Source organism: Bufo gargarizans, chromosome 1, assembly GCF_014858855.1.
Source record: "Bufo gargarizans isolate SCDJY-AF-19 chromosome 1, ASM1485885v1, whole genome shotgun sequence".
Lineage (NCBI taxonomy): Eukaryota > Metazoa > Chordata > Amphibia > Anura > Bufonidae > Bufo > Bufo gargarizans.
The window spans coordinates 214,704,724-214,724,551 of record NC_058080.1 but is presented as its reverse complement, the minus strand read 5'-3'; positions in this window follow the sequence as shown (position 1 = coordinate 214,724,551).

Genomic DNA, 19,828 nt, shown 5'->3' with positions numbered 1-19,828 from the left:
CATAAGCAGCATTAAATCACACAGGATGATCTCCACAGGTCTGTGACATTATGTTACATGTAGCTTTGCAATAATTCCCAAGCTGTGTGAAGGATAACAATCACAGCCATCAATCAGAGTATATAAAGTGCATAGTGCATCAGCTAAAAAAGATGACATAAGGGAAAAGCATGCAGTAAAGGTAAATACAGACCAAAAAGTCCTGGATTCCAACACGTGTTTCGCGGTCGCAAATTAGGTTGATTACCATCACATGGGTTGCATATTAACATCTAGTGGCGAAAACCGAAAGTGCGATGCGTTCCACGCTGGAACCCATCAAATCACTTCCGCTTCCGGACACTCCTCTCATTAATCATAATTAAAATCTTATTGGGGCAGAGAAACTCACAGGTAAATGTATTTATAATGAGGGACCATAAGGTCCTAAACATGAGGATGGATCGGCGGCAACCAGAAACAGAAAGCGCTATCAGGAAGCACATTGCGAAACCGGATATCCGGTATGCGTTCCACCGTGGAACGCATCGGCCCTGAACCCTGTCGGCTCAGTCTCCTCCCTCCAACGAGCAAGGGCAGCCGGAGACACATAACCTAGAAAATGCATGATGCATTCCATGCTGGAACGCACGCAATATCAGCATTCATTGCGGATGTATACATATAAGTAGCGCTCATTTAGACACATATCTCCCTCCACAGACACACACACACAATATGTCTCCCTATACACCAATTAGAATCTATATCTATATCTAGCATGACAATCATAAGATTCTATATAGAATATCACATCATCAGTAAGACTGTACCTAATAATATAGTACAGATTTTAGCACATAATAACCATTGATCTATTATAGTGAAGATAACAGAAGGTGAAAAGGGTGTGTTCGTGCAAAAAATAATTGTAAAAGTGAAAAATAAAAAGTGAAAAAATAATAAAGAGTGAAATAAGTGAAAAGGAAAGGGCGAAGTGAATATTAGTGTTGAATACTTCACAAATGAACTTGACACTAATACCTATTCATAATACATAATACAAATAAATTTGTATCTATCAATGGGTATGTCTATTTATTAAAGATGGAGCCCTTGCTCTTTCCGTTATCGTATTCAAAAGCGCTCTGTATACTCTCCAGCCAAAGAACCTTTAGTGGTACTCTCCATTATATATGATTTGTCCTCGGATGACATCACTCAATATATACATATATGACAATGGATATAGCCATCAGACACATTGCACCCAGAATAACCTAAAACAGCAGAAAAATATATAAATTACTAAATTTAAAAACAGTGCATTAAAAAGGTCGAAAGGTTCAACACCACTTTGGACCTACAGAGAAAGAATTCACATTGGACACAGTTTGAAGATATTATTGGACTATCCCAAAAATGGCGAAAAACTTAAGGCCTCATTCAATCCCCATTTCACTTCTTTTTGAGCAAGGACCTTTTTTCCAGTCACCTCCCCTCCCACCAATCAGAACTCTATCAATCCCTCTTACCTTAAGGAGAGAGGCATTGCAATTGTGATGGATCTTGAAATGTCGTGGGATCATTTTTAGATTCTGCGGGTCATCTTCGTCCTTTGCCCCCAAAATTCCGAGTACATGTTCTCTTGTTCGTCGTCTCAATTGTCTCGAAGTCATCCCTACGTAAGACAGATTGCAGGAACAGGTAGCGACATAAATCACCCCCACTGTCGTACACAAAATTGTGTGCGTGATCTCATAGTTCTTCCGCCCAGTGCAGTCTGTGAAGGTGTTTGTACGTATGATGTTGGGGCATGCAACGCATTTTCCACACGGACCACATCCCCCTGTGGTCTTACCTTCATAATGGCTATGAACTAACATATCTTTTAAGTTCCTTTCCCGTCTGAAAGTGAGAGAGGGATGATGTGGTAAATAACCCCGCAGGGTATGGTCCATCCATAGTATTTTCCAATGTTTTTCAAGTATGGAGGTGAGCTCCTCACGACCAGAATTGTATGATGTAATGAACCTCACTATTTTATTACCATCCTTTTGTTTGCCTCTATCTTCTAACAGCTTTACTCGTTTACAGTGTTTAGCTCGCATATATGCTTTTCTTACCGAACGATCACTGTATCCCCGATCTTTAAATCTCTTGGTTAGGTCATCTGCCCGTTTCTCAAAGTCATCATCCCTGGAACAAATTCTTCACAGTCTCAGGAACTGTCCAATGGGTATGCCATCCAGTAGTTTCCTTGGATGATAGGAGTCGGCACGGAGGAGACTGTTCACGGCGGTGGGTTTTTTCGAAACAGATCTGTGTGTATAAAACCATCGTTATCCACGTGTAAGGCTACATCCAAAAAATCCATCTTGGTTCGCCCCATCTTGTACGTAAGATGAATGTTCACGTTGTTCTCATTGAGTAATGCCATGAACGCTTTCAAATCCTCGACGCTTCCCTGCCAAATTATGAGCACATTGTTGATATAACGACACCACATATGGACCTTCTCAATGTGTTTTATTGGGTCCGTTAGGAAGATATTTCTCTCCCACAGCCCCAGGAAAAGGTTTGCATGAGAGGGTGCACAAGACGCCCCCATTGCTGTTCCCTGGAGCTGCAGGTAGAAAGACCCCATGAAAATAAAAAAATAGTGTCGCAATGTGAAGTCAAGTAAGTCGAGAATTAAGTCATCAGGTAGTGTGTTGCAGACTGAATCCCATCTTCATGGCGAATAGACGTATATAGTGCTTCCACGTAGCATGTCACCAAAAGCATGTCGTCATCCAGTTGCAAACTGTCAACTTTCCGTAACAGGTCACCTGTGTCCTTGAGATATGACGGTAAAATTTCCACCAGAGGTTTTAGAACATGGTCGATCAATTTACTAATAGCCTCACACATGCTGTTATTACCTGAGACTATAGGGCGTCCCTGCGGGATCTTTGCATTCTTGTGAATCTTGGGCAACATATAAAATGTCGCTATAGTTGGATCCACGATGAATAAACACTTCTGTTCAGTTTCCAATAACAATCACGGTTCCTAAGCTGCCTAAAGGCCTCCTGTTCGTACATATGAATTGGCCACAGAATGACGTTGCCTCCTTTATCAGAGGATTTGACTACGAGGTTATCAATTTTGTTAAGTTGTTTCAACCTCGTCTGTTGAGGTTGTCGCCAGATGTCAGTTTCCGAACCGCCCTCAATTCCTCTGTAACAACTTTACCAAAAATATCTATGTTTGAAAACAATGACATAGGAGGGAATTTCTTTGATTTTGGTAATAGAGTTGCAGGTAGTCTACTCACCGGTATCTCATCCATTTGTTCATTCTGCAATTCCTCTAAAGTGCGGATTGCTTCCAATTCCACCGCTGTGTACATAGTGTCCTTCGTGCCACCCCTGTGATACAACTTCTTAAAAATTTAGTTTTGTGCAAACATCTGTAAATCCTTTACTGCTGTAAAGAGATTAAAACTAGGGATGAGCGAACCCGAACTGTATAGTTCGGGTTCGTACCGAATTTTGGGGTGTCCGTGACACGGACCCGAACCCGGACATTTTCGTAAAAGTCTGGGTTCGGGTTCAGTGTTCGTCGCTTTCTTGGCGCTTTTTGAAAGGCTGCAAAGCAGCCAATCAACAAGCGTCATACTACTTGCCCCAAAAAGCCGTCACAGCCATGCCTACTATTGGCATGGCTGTGATTGGCCAGTGCAGCATGTGACCCAGCCTCTATTTAAGCTGGAGTCACGTAGCGCCGCACGTCACTCTGCTCTGATAAGTATAGGGAGAGGTTGCAGCTACGACGTTAGGGCGAGATTAGGCAGTCATTAACTCCTCCAAAAGACTTCATTCAGAGATCGATCTGCAGCTGTGGATGATTGAACTGCTGCTATTGAATTGCTCACTGTTTTTAGGCTGCCCAGAGCGTTTTTCAGTCACTTTTTTCTAGGGGTGATCGGTGGCCATTTTGTGTATTGTGGTGTGCCAGCACAAGCTGCTACCAAGTGCATTTAACCCTCAATAGTGTGGTTGTTTTTTGGCTATATCCTACATCAGGGTGAAGCTGTCACACCAAGTGCATTTAACCATCAATAGTGTGGTTATCTTTTGGCCATATACTACATCAGGGGCAAGCTGTCACCAAGTGCATTTAACCCTCAATAGTGTAGTTGTTTTTTGGCTATATCCTACATCAGGGTCAAGCTGTCACACCAAGTGCATTTAACCATCAATTGTGTGGTTATTTTTTGGCCATATACTACATCAGGGGCAAGCTGTCACCAAGTGCATTTAACCCTCAATAGTGTGGTTGTTTTTTGGCTATATCCTACATCAGGGTCAAGCTGTCACACCAAGTGCATTTAACCATCAATAGTGTGGTTATTTTTTGGCCATATACTACATCAGGGGCAAGCTGTCACCAAGTGCATTTAACCCTCAATAGTGTGGTTGTTTTTTGGCTATATTCTACATCAGGGTCAAGCTGTCACACCAAGTGCATTTAACCATCAATAGTGTGGTTATTTTTTGGCCATATCCCAGTCTAATTCTGACTGTAAACGTATACTTGTCACCCAGCGCCTAAATAATAAGCCTCAAATTTATATTCATCCAAATCTGTCATTATTGCTGTAGCTGGTCAAGTTATTTAGTGTCCGTCAAAGCACAGTTTTTGTTCTGGGTTGAAATACAATTCCCAATTTAGCAATTTCCTAATTTAGTGGTTTCTGCTGTATCAGACCTACATTAAATCTATCCCTAAAAGGGTATATAATATTCAAGGTGCACATAGGGTCATTCTCAATAACTTCACACATGATACTGTGCATATCCCAGTCTAATTCTGTCTGTAAATGTATACCTGTCACCCAGCGCCTAAATAATAGGCCTCAAATTTATAGTCAGCTAAATCTGTGGTTATTGCTGTAGCTGGTCAAGTTATTTAGTGTCCGTCAAAGCACAGTTTTTGTTCTGGGTTGAAATACAATTCCCAATTTAGCAATTCTCTAAATTAGTGGTTTCTGCTGTATCAGGCCTACTTTAAATTTATCCCTAAAAGGGTATATTAGATTCAAGGTGCAGATAGGGTCATTCTCAATAACTTCACACACATGCTACTGTGCATATCCCAGTCTAATTCTGTCTGTAAACGTATACCTGTCACCCAGCGCCTAAATAATAGGCCTCAAATTTATAGTCATCCAAATCTGTGGTTATTGCTGTAGCTGGTCAAGTTATTTAGTGTCCGTCAAAGCACATCCTGATGATGAGGACATGGGAATACCACCTCAGCATGTCTCTGATGATGACGAAACACAGGTGCCAACTGCTGCGTCTTTCTGCAGTGTGCAGACTGAACAGGAGGTCAGGGATCAAGACTGGGTGGAAGACGATGCAGGTGGCGATGAGGTCCTAGACCCCACATGGAATGAAGGTCATGCTACTGACTTTCACAGTTCGGAGGAAGAGGCAGTGGTGAGACCAAGCCAACAGCGTAGCAAAAGAGGGAGCAGTGGGCAAAAGCAGAACACCCGCCACCAAGAGACTCCGCCTGCTACTGACCGCTGCCATCTGGGACCGAGCACCCCAAAGGCAGCTTCAAGGAGTACCCTGTCATGGCACGTCTTCAAACAATGTGCTGACGACAAGACCCGAGTGGTTTGCACGCTGTGCCATCAGAGCCTGAAGCGAGGCATTAACCTTCTGAACCTTAGCACAACCTGCATGACCAGGCACCTGCATGCAAAGCATGAACTGCAGTGGAGTAAACACCTTAAAAACAAGGAAGTCACTCAGGCTCCCCCTGCTACCTCTTCTGCTGCTGCCGCCTCGGCCTCTTCTGCTGCTGCCGCCTCGGCCTCTTCCTCCGCCTCTGGAGGAACGTTGGCACCTGCCGCCCAGCAAACAGGGGATGTACCACCAACACCACCACCTCCGTCACCAAGCATCTCAACCATGTCACACGGCAGCATTCAGCTCTCCATCTCACAAACATTTGAGAGAAAGCGTAAATTCCCACCTAGCCACCCTCGATCCCTGGCCCTGAATGCCAGCATTTCAAAACTACTGGCCTATGAAATGCTGTCATTTAGGCTGGTGGACACAGACAGCTTCAAACAGCTCATGTCACTTGCTGTCCCACAGTATGTTGTTCCCAGCCGGCACTACTTCTCCAAGAGAGCCGTGCCTTCCCTGCACAACCAAGTATCCGATAAAATCAAGTGTGCACTGCGCAACGCCATCTGTGGCAAGGTCCACCTAACCACAGATACGTGGACCAGTAAGCACGGCCAGGGACGCTATATCTCCCTAACTGCACACTGGGTAAATGTAGTGGCAGCTGGGCCCCAGGCGGAGAGTTGTTTGGCGCACGTCCTTCCGCCACCAAGGATAGCAGGGCAACATTCTTTGCCTCCTGTTGCCACCTCCTCCTACTCAGCTTCCTCCTCCTCTTCTTCCACCTGCTCATCCAGTCAGCCACACACCTTCACCATCAACTTCAGCACAGCCCGGGGTAAACGATAGCAGGCCATTCTGAAACTCATATGTTTGGGGGAAAAGCCCCACACCGCACAGGAGTTGTGGCAGGGTATAGAACAACAGACCGACGAGTGGTTGCTGCCGGTGAGCCTCAAGCCCGGCCTGGTGGTGTGCGATAATGGGCGAAATCTCGTTGCAGCTCTGGGACTAGCCGGTTTGACGCATATCCCTTGCTTGGCGTATGTGCTGAATTTGGTGGTGCAGAAGTTCATTCACAACTACCCCGACATGTCAGAGCTCCTGCATAAAGTGCGGGCCGTCTGTTTGCGCTTCCGGCGTTCACATCCTGTTGCTGCTCGCCTGTCTGCGCTACAGCGTAACTTCGGCCTTCCCGCTCACCGCCTCATATGCGACGTGCCCACCAGGTGGAACTCCACCTTGCACATGCTGGACAGACTGTGCGAGCAGCAGCAGGCCATAGTGGAGTTTCAGCTGCAGCACGCACGGGTCAGTCGCACTGCGGAACAGCACCACTTCACCACCAATGACTGGGCCTTCCATGCGAGACCTGTGTGCCCTGTTGCGCTGTGTTGAGTACTCCACCAACATGGCCAGTGGCGATGACGCCGTTATCAGCGTTACAATACCACTTCTATGTCTCCTTGAGAAAACACTTAGGGCGATGATGGAAGAGGAGGTGGCCCAGGAGGAGGAGGAGAAGAAAGAGGGGTAATTTTTAGCACTTTCAGGCCAGTCTCTTCGAAGTGACTCAGAGGGAGGTTTTTTGCAACAGCAGAGGCCAGGTACAAATGTGGCCAGCCAGGGCCCACTACTGGAGGACGAGGAGGACGAGGATGAGGAGGAGGTGGAGGAGGATGAGGATGAAGCATGGTCACAGCGGGGTGGCACCCAACGCAGCTCGGGCCCATCACTGGTGCGTTGCTGGGGGGAAACGCAGGACGATGACGATATGCCTCCCACAGAGGACAGCTTGTCCTTACCCCTGGGCAGCCTGGCACACATGAGCGACTACATGCTGCAGTGCCTGCGCAACGACAGCAGAGTTGCCCACATTTTAACTTGTGCGGACTACTGGGTTGCCACTCTGCTGGATCCACGGTACAAAGACAATGTGCCCACCTTACTTCCTGCACTGGAGCGTGATAGGAAGATGCGCGAGTACAAGCGCACGTTGGTAGACGCGCTACTGAGAGCATTCCAAATGTCACAGGGGAACAAGTGGAAGCCCAAGGCCAAGGCAGAGGAGAAGCAAGAGGTCGCCAAGGCAGCTGTGTCACGGCCAGCTCCTCTGAGGGCAGGGTTAGCATGGCAGAGATGTGGAAAAGTTTTGTCAACACGCCACAGCTAACTGCACCACCACCTGATACGCAGCGTGTTAGCAGGAGGCAACATTTCACTAACATGGTGGAACAGTACGTGTGCACACCCCTCCACGTACTGACTGATGGTTCGGCCCAATTTAACTTCTGGGTCTCTAAATTGTCCACGTGGCCAGAGCTAGCCTTTTATGACTTGGAGGTGCTGGCCTGCCCGGCGGCCAGCGTTTTGTCTGAATGTGTATTCAGCATGGCAGGGGGCGTCATTACAGACAAACGCAGCTGCCTGTCTACAGCCAATGTGGACAAGCTGACATTCATAAAAATGAACCAGGCATGGATCCCACAGGACCTGTCCATCCCTTGTGCAGATTAGACATTAACTACCTCCCCTTAACCATATATTATTGTACTCCAGGGCACTTCCTCATTCAATCCTATTTTTATTTTCATTTTACCATTATATTGTGAGGCAACCCAAAGTTGAATGAACCTCTCCTCTGTCTGGGTGCCGGGGCCTAAATATATGCCAATGGACTGTTCCAATGTTGGGTGACGTGAAGCCTGATTCTCTGCTATGACATGCAGACTGATTCTCTGCTGACATGAAGCCAGATTCTCTGTTACGGGACCTCTCTCCTCTGCCTGGGTGCCTGGGCCTAAATATATGACAATGGACTGTTACAGTGGTGGGTGACGTGAAGCCAGATTCTCTGCTATAGGACCTCTCTCCAATTGATATTGGTTAATTTTTATTTATTTTATTTTTATTTTTATTCATTTCCCTATCCACATTTGTTTGCAGGGGATTTACCTACATGTTGCTGCCTTTTGCAGCCCTCTAGCTCTTTCCTGGGCTGTTTTACAGCCTTTTTAGTGCCGAAAAGTTCGGGTCCCCATTGACTTCAATGGGGTTCGGGTTCGGGACGAAGTTCGGGTCGGGTTCGGATCCCGAACCCGAACATTTCCGGGAAGTTCAGCCGAACTTCTCGAACCCGAACATCCAGGTGTTCGCTCAACTCTAATTAAAACCAGTTTTGGGTATAAAATTAAGGCCCAGACCCAACACCTCCAGTTGTTCATTGCTCTGTCATTGTGCCACTCTGTGGTCTACTACTGATGCCGCTGCTGTTGCCGCCTCCAGACTCTGTCATTTGGCCACTCTGTGGCCTACTCATGCTGCCGCCACTTCCAGACTCTGTCATTGTGCCGCTCTGTGGTATCCTTATGCTGCTGCCATCTACAGGCTCTGTCATTGTGCCACTCTGTGGCCTCCTCCTGATGCGGCTGCTGCTGCGGGTGCCACCTCCAGACTCTGTCATTGTGCCACTTGGTGGCCCATTCATGCTGCCGCCACCTCCAGACTCTGTCATTGTGCCACTTGGTGGCCTACTCCTAATGCTGCTGCTGCCGCCACCTGCAGACTCTGTCATTGTGCCACTCTGTGGCCTACTCATGCTGGTGCCACCTCCAGACTCTGTCATTGTGCCACTATGTGGCGATTTCCTGATGCTGCCGCCACCTCCAGACTGCCACCTGCAGACTCTGTCATTGTGCCACTCTGTGGTCTCCTCATACTGTTGCCACCTCCAGACACTGTCATTGTGCTACTCTGTGGTCTCCCATGCTGCTGCCACCTCCATAATCGGTCATTATGCCACTATGAGGCCTACTTATGCTGCTGCCACCTCCAGACTCTGTCATTGTGCCACTCTGTGGCGTCTTACTGATGCTGCTGCCACCACCTCCAGACTGTCATTGTGCCGCTCTGTGGTCTCCTCATGCTGCTGCCACCTCCAGACTCTTTCATTGTGCCACTCAGTGGTCTTCTCCTAATGCTTGTGCTGCTGCTGCCACCTACAGACTCTGCCATTGTGCCACTCTATGGCCATCTCATGCTGCTGCCACCTCCAGACTCTGTCCTTGCGGCACTTGGTGGCCTTCTCCTAATGCTGCTGCTGACACCACCTACAGACTCTGTCATTGTGCCACTTGGTGTAACAATACAGCCTGGACCTCAGCGGCTCCCTGTGACGATATGCTGGCTTGCGCTCCAGCGTGGAACGCACCGGCCGTCTGCGATGATACGCTGGCTTGCGTTCCAGCGTGGAACGCAGCAACCGCCTGTGTTGTTACGCTGACTTGCGCTCCAGTGTGGACCGCAGTGGCCGCCGGGCCTTCTGTGACTCCGCCCACTTACCATTCAGCCCTTAAATTGAAGACAGGTGCTAAGCAGGGTGTTCCACTAGTGGAGTGCGCACCCTGCTAGCTCCATGGTATCTGAGGACTCTGTCCACATATCCAAACCTGGATGTCTAACTACATCGTGAAGGACTGTCTACCTTCTTGCCACTGGCTTTCTAGCCAGGACCAACTAACCGCAAGTATATGCCTGTTACCTGCTCTGATTAATGTCCTGGAACTCAGAGTGAACCTACTGCATAGTGTATACTAAACTGTGGACATGCTATACTAACTCTGAACCTACTGCATAGTATATATCAAACTGTGGACATGCTATACTAACTCTGAACCTACTGAATAGTATATACCAAACTGTGGACATGCTATACTAACTCTGAACCTACTGCATAGTATATACCAAACTGTGGACATGCGATACTAACTCTAAACCTACTGCATAGTATATACCAAACTGTGGACATGCTATACTAACTCTGAACCTACTGCATAGTATATATCAAACTGTGGACATGCTATACTAACTCTGAACCTACTGCATAGTATATATCAAACTGTGGACATGCTATACTAACCCTGAACCTACTGCATAGTATATATCAAACTGTGGACATGCTATACAAACTCTGAACCTACTGCATAGTATATATCAAACTGTGGACATGCTATACTAACTCTGAACCTACTGCATAGTGTATACTAAACTATGGACATGCTATACTAACTCTGAACCTATGGCATACTATATACTAAACTGAGGACATGCTATATACTAACTCTGAAGCTATTGCATACTAGATGCTAACTCTGAACGTTGCACAAGCTTATACTAACTCGTTACTCCTGTAATTCTGAGAGTCCCTCCTTACCATCAGTAAAACTAATTAGATGGATAGCGGTAAATGATTTTGTTACCCCAAACTCTCCGCCTAAGACTGAGAGTGACGCCTGGGGTACATACTGAGTAACCGCGAATCCCACAGCCAAACACAAGGGTGGTGGAATAATAGTGGATGTCCATTGCTTCCGCAGTTGAGATCCTAACTGATCAACTAGGTGCGTTACATATTAGTGGAACCCAGATGGATCCAGCGGAGGTTGCAGGTCACCTCGTCACCCTCACTAAGAGGGTGGAGACCCTCAATGTGACTGTACAACATCTCCAGCTAGAAAACCAGGCACTACGGCAACTGGTCATTCAGGGGCCAGGACACCACCGTGATGGACCTGAACCCAAAGTAAGCCCACCTGAGTTATTCTCGGGTGACCGAAGACAGTTCAGGGATTTCCTGAACGCATGCAAATTAATTTTTGAGATGCAGCCCCGGACATACCCAACTGACAGATCAAAAGTACTTACCATGATCTCATACCTCAGGGGGAGCCCAGAGCATGGGCCAATACTTATTTAGAAAAAGAAGACCCAGTCCTGGAATCCTTTCCTCTGTTCCTTGAAAAAATTGCCCTTCTCTACGAGGACCATAGTAAACAGCTGACCGCTGAGACCGCTATACGCAGCCTTAAACAAGGGAAAAGACCTGTAGAGGACTTTATTGCGGAATACACTCGCTGGGCCCGGGAGACTGAATGGAATGATATCACTCTCAGGAATCAGTTCCGCCTAGATCTTTCTGAGGCCCTGAAGGACGAATTAGCCAGAGGAGAATTACCACTTACACTTAATGCCTTGATGCAGAAGGCCACCACCATTGACAGACGGCTGAGGGAACGCAGAGCCCAGAGAGTCTCAGGCTTCACACCCAACCCAAGACCGTTCTGCCAGGCTCCTGTTGTAGAGATGATGGAGATTGGGGCGATCCGAGGACCTCTGACCGAGAGAGAGAAAGCCCGGAGACGTAACCTCAAGCTCTGTCTATACTGTGCGTCTGCTGACCATACCATTGACGGATGTCCCGCGATACGTAAGAAGTGTGAAGGTAAGAGCGGCACGTCTGGTACCATAGGCAGTACAAAAAATAGTACTGGTGGTTACATTTACACGTCTCTCACCTTACAGTGGGACCAAAACCGGATTACCGTTGAAGCCATGGTGGACACGGGAGCTTCGGGGAATTTTATCGACACGCATCTGGTCGAGCGAAATAAAATTCCCCACATGAGAAAAAACGTTCCGATATCCGTGAGTTTCATTGACGGTACCACTTCTAGTTCTATCCACAGTCAGACTCAACCCCTCATGGTGACATGTGAAAATAACCACACAGAATTCTTATCCCTTGATATCATACACTCTCCATTGTTTCCCGTTATTCTTGGGTTGCCATGGTTGCAAATACACCAGCCAACCCTCCTATGGAAACAGGGGAGAGTTCAGTTCACATCACCTTATTGTATGGAGACCTGTTTTCCCCTTAAATCTCTCATGCACGTGGGAGTGAACCAGGTCCCCAGCCAATACGCAGACTTTGCTGAGGTGTTCAGCGCAAAGAAGGCGGAATCTCTTCCGCCCCATAGATCTTACGATTGCCCCATAGACTTGCTGCCGGGTAGTGAGATACCCACGGGTAGAATTTATCCATTGGCACAACCAGAACTTGTTCACCTCAAACAGTACCTAGAAGAGAACTTACGAAAAGGTTTTATTCAGCCTTCAACCTCCCCGGCAGCAGCAGGGATGTTCTTCGTGAGAAACAAAGATTCAAGCTTAAGGCCCATTATAGATTACAGAGCCTTGAACAAAGTAACAATCAAAAATCGCTACCCCTTGCCGCTAATATCCGAACTCATAGAAAGATTACAAACAGCAACAATCTACACCAAGCTGGATTTGAGAGGCGCATACAACTTAATTAGGATCAGAAAAGGGGATGAATGGAAGACAACTTTCCGCACTCGGTATGGACTCTTCGAGTATACATATATATATGATGCCCTTCGGGTTGTGCAATGCCCCTGCCACATTCCAAAACTTTATTAATGACATCTTTAGGGATCTACTGGACGTATGTGTAATCATCTATCTTGATGATATACTAGTGTATTCTGATAACTTACACGATCACAGGAAACATGTCCGTTGGGTTCTCGAACGGTTAAGTGTTCATCGTTTATACATCAAACAGGAAAAATGTGTATTCGAGACTACCTCTCTTCCCTTTCTCGGATACATAATTTCACCCAAAGGTATCCAGATGGATCCCTCAAAAATCACTTGCATCCAAAATTGACTGATTCCGGATTCCAGGAAAGCTCTTCAACGGTTCCTGGGGTTCTCAAACTTCTATAGGAAATTTATTAAGGATTTCTCCGCTACCGCTAAGCCACTAACCCATTTAACTAGTGTCAACACGAAGTTCGTTTGGTCCAAGGACGCCCAATCAGCGTTTGAGTTATTAAAGAACAGGGTCACTACGGCACCGATACTGACTCTCCCAAATCCGAACCATCACTACGTGCTGGAAGTAGACGCATCCCAGGCAGCCATAGGAGCTGTTCTGTCCCAGCGAAGCTCTTTTTCTACTCTGTTACATCCTATCGGCTTCTACTCCCGGACGCTAAATGCCGCCAAATTCAATTACCCCATAGGCGAAAAGGAACTCCTCGCCATAAAATGCTCCCTGGAAAATTGGAGGCACTTACTAGAAGGATCAATACACCCCATCACAATTTATACGGATCACCGTAATCTACAATACCTGAAAACCAATAAAACATTATCAGGCCGTCAAGTACGGTGGATTTTTTTTTTTTGACAGGTTTAACTTCCAAATTACATACCGACCAGGCTCAAAAAATGGGAAGGCCGACGCCTTGTCACGACTGGCTGAAATTCGCACCCCAGACACGGCCCCCACATGGATCATTCCGAAGAAACTCGTCCTTGCCACCATAACGTTGGAAACCCAGCTCAAGGATGCTCTAATTAATGACCATGCTAATACCCCCCCTGGTCTTTCGCAGAATCAACAGGGTCTCCTTTACAAGGACAGCCAACTGTATATACCACCCTCCCTCACCAATCAGGTGATCAAACTTTGCCATGATTTACCCCTCGCGGGACATCCCGGCATTGCTAAAACCACAACCCTGATACGCAGGAACTTCTGGTGGCCAAAGATGACCAAACAAATTGAGGAATACGTTTCCACGTGCGAGACCTGTGCCTCATGTAAAACTGACAGGAACCGACCTTATGGTCTCCTAATGAGTCTTCCCATCGCCAACAGACCCTGGGAATGGGTCTCGATGGATTTCATAGTTGAACTTCTCCTTTCCAGAGGAAACAACACCATCATGGTGGTAGTGGATTTGCTGACTAAAATGGCACACTTCGTGCCCCTCAAGAAGTTACCCTCCTCCAAGGACACGGCCGTGGTATTCCTGTCTAATATTATTAAGTTACATGGAATTCCTAGCCAGGTCATATCAGACAGGGGTTCGCAATTCGTATCCAAATTCTGGAGAGCACTTTGTTCCAGACTTCAAATCGACCACAGAATGTCTACCGCCTATCACCCCCAAACTAATGGGCAGACTGAAAGGGTGAATCAGTGTCTGGAACAGTTTCTCAGATGTCACTGCTCATTTCTCCAGGATGACTGGGAGGGCCTACTTCCTCTCGCTGAATTCGCCTATAATAATTCTACGAATTCCTCCACATTACATACTCCAATCTTTGCTAATTACGGATTTCACCCTAGGTCTCTTCCTCAAACCAGCCTTCCCACAAACGTTCCAGCCACAGACGATTATCTGACCACTTTGCAAACTACCCTTAAGACGTTAAAAGACAACCTTCAACGGGCAAAAGAAAGACAGAAGCGTTACTACGACCGTCATAGGAGAGAAAGTCCTCCCTACCAGGTCTGGTTATCAACAAAAAACCTTCAGTTGGGGGTACCTTCCAAGAAATTGGGAAGACAATTCCTGGGTCCTTTTCCGATAGAAAGGATTATTAACCCCAACGCGGTGAGACTCACCCTTCCTCCTCGATTACAGGTACATCCCACATTTCACGTGTCACTACTGAAGCCGTTTAGACCTAGACCGTTCCCATCAAATGACCCTCGACCCTTGCCTCCGATAGAGGTCCAAGGAGAAGAAGAGTTTGAAGTTGAGCAGCTCATTGATTCCAGAAGAAGACGGGGGAAGATCCAGTATCTCGTTAGATGGAAGGGGTATGGTCCCCAGGATGACTCTTGGGAAGATGTGCAAAACGTTCATGCTCCCAGACTCCAAAGATTGTTCCATAGAAGATTTCCCAACCGACCCTCTTCTAGCGGGGTACCCCGGAGGGGTCCCTTAAAGGGGGGGGGTACTGTAACAATACAGCCTGGACCGCAGCGGCTCCCTGTAACGATATGCTGGCTTGCGCTCCAGCGTGGAACGCACCGGCCGTCTGCGATGATACGCTGGCTTGCGTTCCAGCGTGGAACGCAGCGACCGCCTGTGTTGTTACGCTGGCTTGCGCTCCAGCGTGGAACGCAGTGGCCGCCGGGCCTTCTGTGACTCCGCCCACTTACCATTCAGCCCTTAAATTGAAGACAGGTGCTAAGCAGGGTGTTCCACTAATGGAGTGCGCACCCTGCTAGCTCCATGGTATCTGAGGACTCTGTCCACATATCCAAACCTGGATGTCTAACTACATCGTGAAGGACTGTCTACCTTCTTGCCACTGGCTTTCTAGCCAGGACCAACTAACCGCAAGTATATGCCTGTTACCTGCTCTGATTAATGTCCTGGAACTCAGAGTGAACCTACTGCATAGTGTATACTAAACTGTGGACATGCTATACTAACTCTGAACCTACTGCATAGTATATATCAAACTGTGGACATGCTATACTAACCCTGAACCTACTGCATAGTATATATCAAACTGTGGACATGCTATACTAACTCTGAACCTACTGCATAGTATATATCAAACTGTGGACATGCTATACTAACTCTGAACCTACTGCATAGTATATATCAAACTGTGGACATGCTATACTAACTCTGAACCTACTGCATAGTATATACCAAACTGTGGACATGCTATACTAACTCTGAACCTACTGCATAGTATATACCAAACTGTGGACATGCGATACTAACTCTGAACCTACTGCATAGTATATACCAAACTGTGGACATGCTATACTAACTCTGAACCTACTGCATAGTATATATCAAACTGTGGACATGCTATACTAACTCTGAACCTACTGCATAGTATATATCAAACTGTGGACATGCTATACTAACCTCTGAACCTACTGCATAGTATATATCAAACTGTGGACATGCTATACAAACTCTGAACCTACTGCATAGTATATATCAAACTGTGGACATGCTATACTAACTCTGAACCTACTGCATAGTGTATACTAAACTATGGACATGCTATACTAACTCTGAACCTATGGCATACTATATACTAAACTGAGGACATGCTATATACTAACTCTGAAGCTATTGCATACTAGATGCTAACTCTGAACGTTGCACAAGCTTATACTAACTCGTGACTCCTGTAATTCTGAGAGTCCCTCCTTACCATCAGTAAAACTAATTAGATGGATAGCGGTAAATGATTTTGTTACCCCAAACTCTCTGCCTAAGACTGAGAGTGACGCCTGGGGTACATACTGAGTAACCGCGAATCCCACAGCCAAACACAAGGGTGGTGGAATAATAGTGGATGTCCATTGCTTCCGCAGTTGAGATCCTAACTGATCAACTAGGTGCGTTACACTTGGTGGCCTCCTCATACTGTTTCAACGTCCAGACCCTGTCTTTCCAAATATTCCATTCACGTGTCATCTCTGTTTTAGATCCACTCTGTTTTCTTTCTTTTATTTTTTTTACCTTTAGCAATACTAATGGATTATTGAGCAAATGCTGACCGAGTGAAGGCATTTGCTCCACAGACAGGATTCATTTTTTCTGGTTAATTGGTCTGACGATCAGAGAATGGGGAAAAATAATCAGTGACATTAACACAAACTTACTGTTGACACCTTCTCCACTCTGTCGGGGGCCTCTATTTCTATAAGCGTTTAATAGAACAGGTTCTGTAGGCATCTATGTGGAATCAGCTGACGATGGTGTAAAAAGAGTGCACTTCTTGACGCTAACATCTACTTTTTTAGGCTGAGTTGATACTTGAGTTATTTGGTAAGTTTTAGCCCCTTGACCGCCCAAATAAGTGAAGTGTGCAGTGATTCTAAGAGCAACGCCTGTAATCTACTTGTCTTATGGACTCACAGTATTATTTCACAATCACTACCAAAGCAGACTCCCTATGCGTGTTACTGCAAGGCACAGTGTTCTACACCACTATAAAGTCTCTCAGCAGCGAGGAAATATTTGTTTGTATTGAAGTGAATTTTTCTGAAAAATTTGGCAAACTGGTCGAATTATTTTTTTTTTTTTAATTTGCTCATATCTATATATAATGTATCAATTAAAGACAATACATTTTAATGTTTCAATACAGGAGGTCTATATCATTATGAAATAATATTTAGTTTTAACTGTATTTGACGATGTAAAACATGAAATAAAACATGCTACACAGCCACGTATAGTTGAAATTTAACATATAAGGAGTTAATGGACGACATAATGCAAAATGTTTCACCTTCAAATCCACTTACAGAAGAACATGTACATTTGCAGATTCAGTCGCACATTACGTTAATAGTAATTTCATGCGCAAAAGCACTTGCATGATTCACTGAACTTCAGTACTAGTCAACCTCTTAATAATATCTTAGAACATATTCAAACTGCATGACCTGCTTAGAGAATATACAGTAGATTTCATACAATTTTACAGTTGCATCAGTGATTTCAATTAAAAGGGGATAAAAAAAACTATCCTATCAGTTTATAACTGCGTTGATGTACAAAGTTCTAAACCTGCATATTTTCAACTATTATAATTACAACTCTTAATCTTGTAATTATAGTAATTTAAATAATATGATAGGTCTCAATCTGAAATTAACAGAGCTGGACATACAGTAGATCTGAATTTGCGCTATATGTTTTCATGTTAAATTATTCGTTAATTTCCAAACTTATTAGTGCTTCACAATATTTGAATAGCCATTCAGTTTGGTAGATCTCACCAAACAGAGTAAAACTGCAATACTGTATTTACAAAGTTATTATAAAATATTGAAAAATAAGACGTTTTAAACTCTATTAGGACCAATCCGAGAGAATACATTTTTATTTTGGCTTCCTGAATCTGTACAGCATAGTTTTGCCAAAACATGAATGCATTACAGTAGACATATACTGTACACTCCTTAACATTGAAATTGCAACACCAAGAATAGACATGTTAATGAAATGCAAATGATAAAAAATGGAAGCAAAATTTTCGAAGCATTCTAATTTTGTATCAAGTATGAGCGCCACATGCAGAAATATAGTCACTTCCCCACCCCAAGGCATTGCTTTCCTGAGGTTATTAATGGGTGTCTGAGAAATGTTATTTTACATTGATTGCACTTGGACACGCAAATCATCAAGATCCGCTGCTGGAAGCTCCCTTTACAATTACCGACCAATGACGCTCCAGATGTGCTCGGTGGGAGATGAGTCCTGAAAGGCTGCAGACCATGGTAGGCCACATAAGCTGCTCTCAGTAGCACGAGAAACATGCCACCTGGTGTGGTCGTGTTGGAAAATGGCTCCTTGGACACTTTGGAGAAATGGTTATACCACTGGTTCAACAACCAAATAAATGTAATGCTGAGCAGTTAATGTACCTGAAATGGAGACTAGAGGTCTGCTACTGTGCATTATGCTACTTCACAACATAATTCTGGGAGAAGTGTGACATTCCCTTTTGAAGGTCTCCTCATGGCATTGACCCCATCTGGTCTCCAGAGCAATCTCTGGCTATCATTGTGCATCTGAGAGAAAATTGGGACTTTGAGAAACATGGCATGAGGTCAATGGAACACCTGTAGCTGGACATCTGACTAGTAGCCTAATGTCGTGCAAATGCATTTTGATGTTTTTGTAGACAGTGCATGCCACTCTAGGCTTTGGATGTGAAGTACAATTGCAGTACAGAATGGACCACTATGCACCATATTTTAATCAGAGGATCCATCTGTGCAGTGGTGTACACCTCTTGCTGTCACTTGAGTGTGTTGTTGTTAACCCAACCACTGAGGCACAATGTGTTAGATCAAACTACATTAAAATCATCTTGTTTAAGCCAGCAAAAATTTCTAACCAGGAGTTATGCTACCCATAAACAGAGGGGACAAGAGATACTTTTTTTGCTTTTCCTTTTAAATATAGCCCAATTGCAATGGAACTCATCAATGCAATTAAAAAAAAAATGGTGCATGTTAAAGAATGATGGAAGTTTGAAAGAAGTTACTGCCCGAAAAAACATTTGTTGCCTTTAGAAGGAATCACATGATTAAAGATACTCTTGTAAAAAGTATGTTTGTTAAACATAATAATTGGTTGTCTTTATCTGTCCCCCATGCAGCCATTTTTATATTGGAAAAACCATTAGATGTTTATTTGTGTGAATTAGGGAACACATACTGTAAACTCTGTGACTTCTGGTAAAGAATCATCTCATTTACTAGACCATGTAGGAGAAGCCGATGAGAGCGACCCAAGTGTTCTGTGGTTCGCAGTGATTGAATCTATCCAGAGACCCCGATGTGGGGAAGACCATCAGAGTTGATTGAATAAAAGTTGAGGAAGTGAAATTAGATCCCAATTATAGGCAAAATTTGACTTGGGAACAGCCAGCAAACCAGAAGATAGCCACCCCCTGTGATGTCATGGCACTGTAAAAAGTCTGCTCCTTCCCGGTCTCCGCCA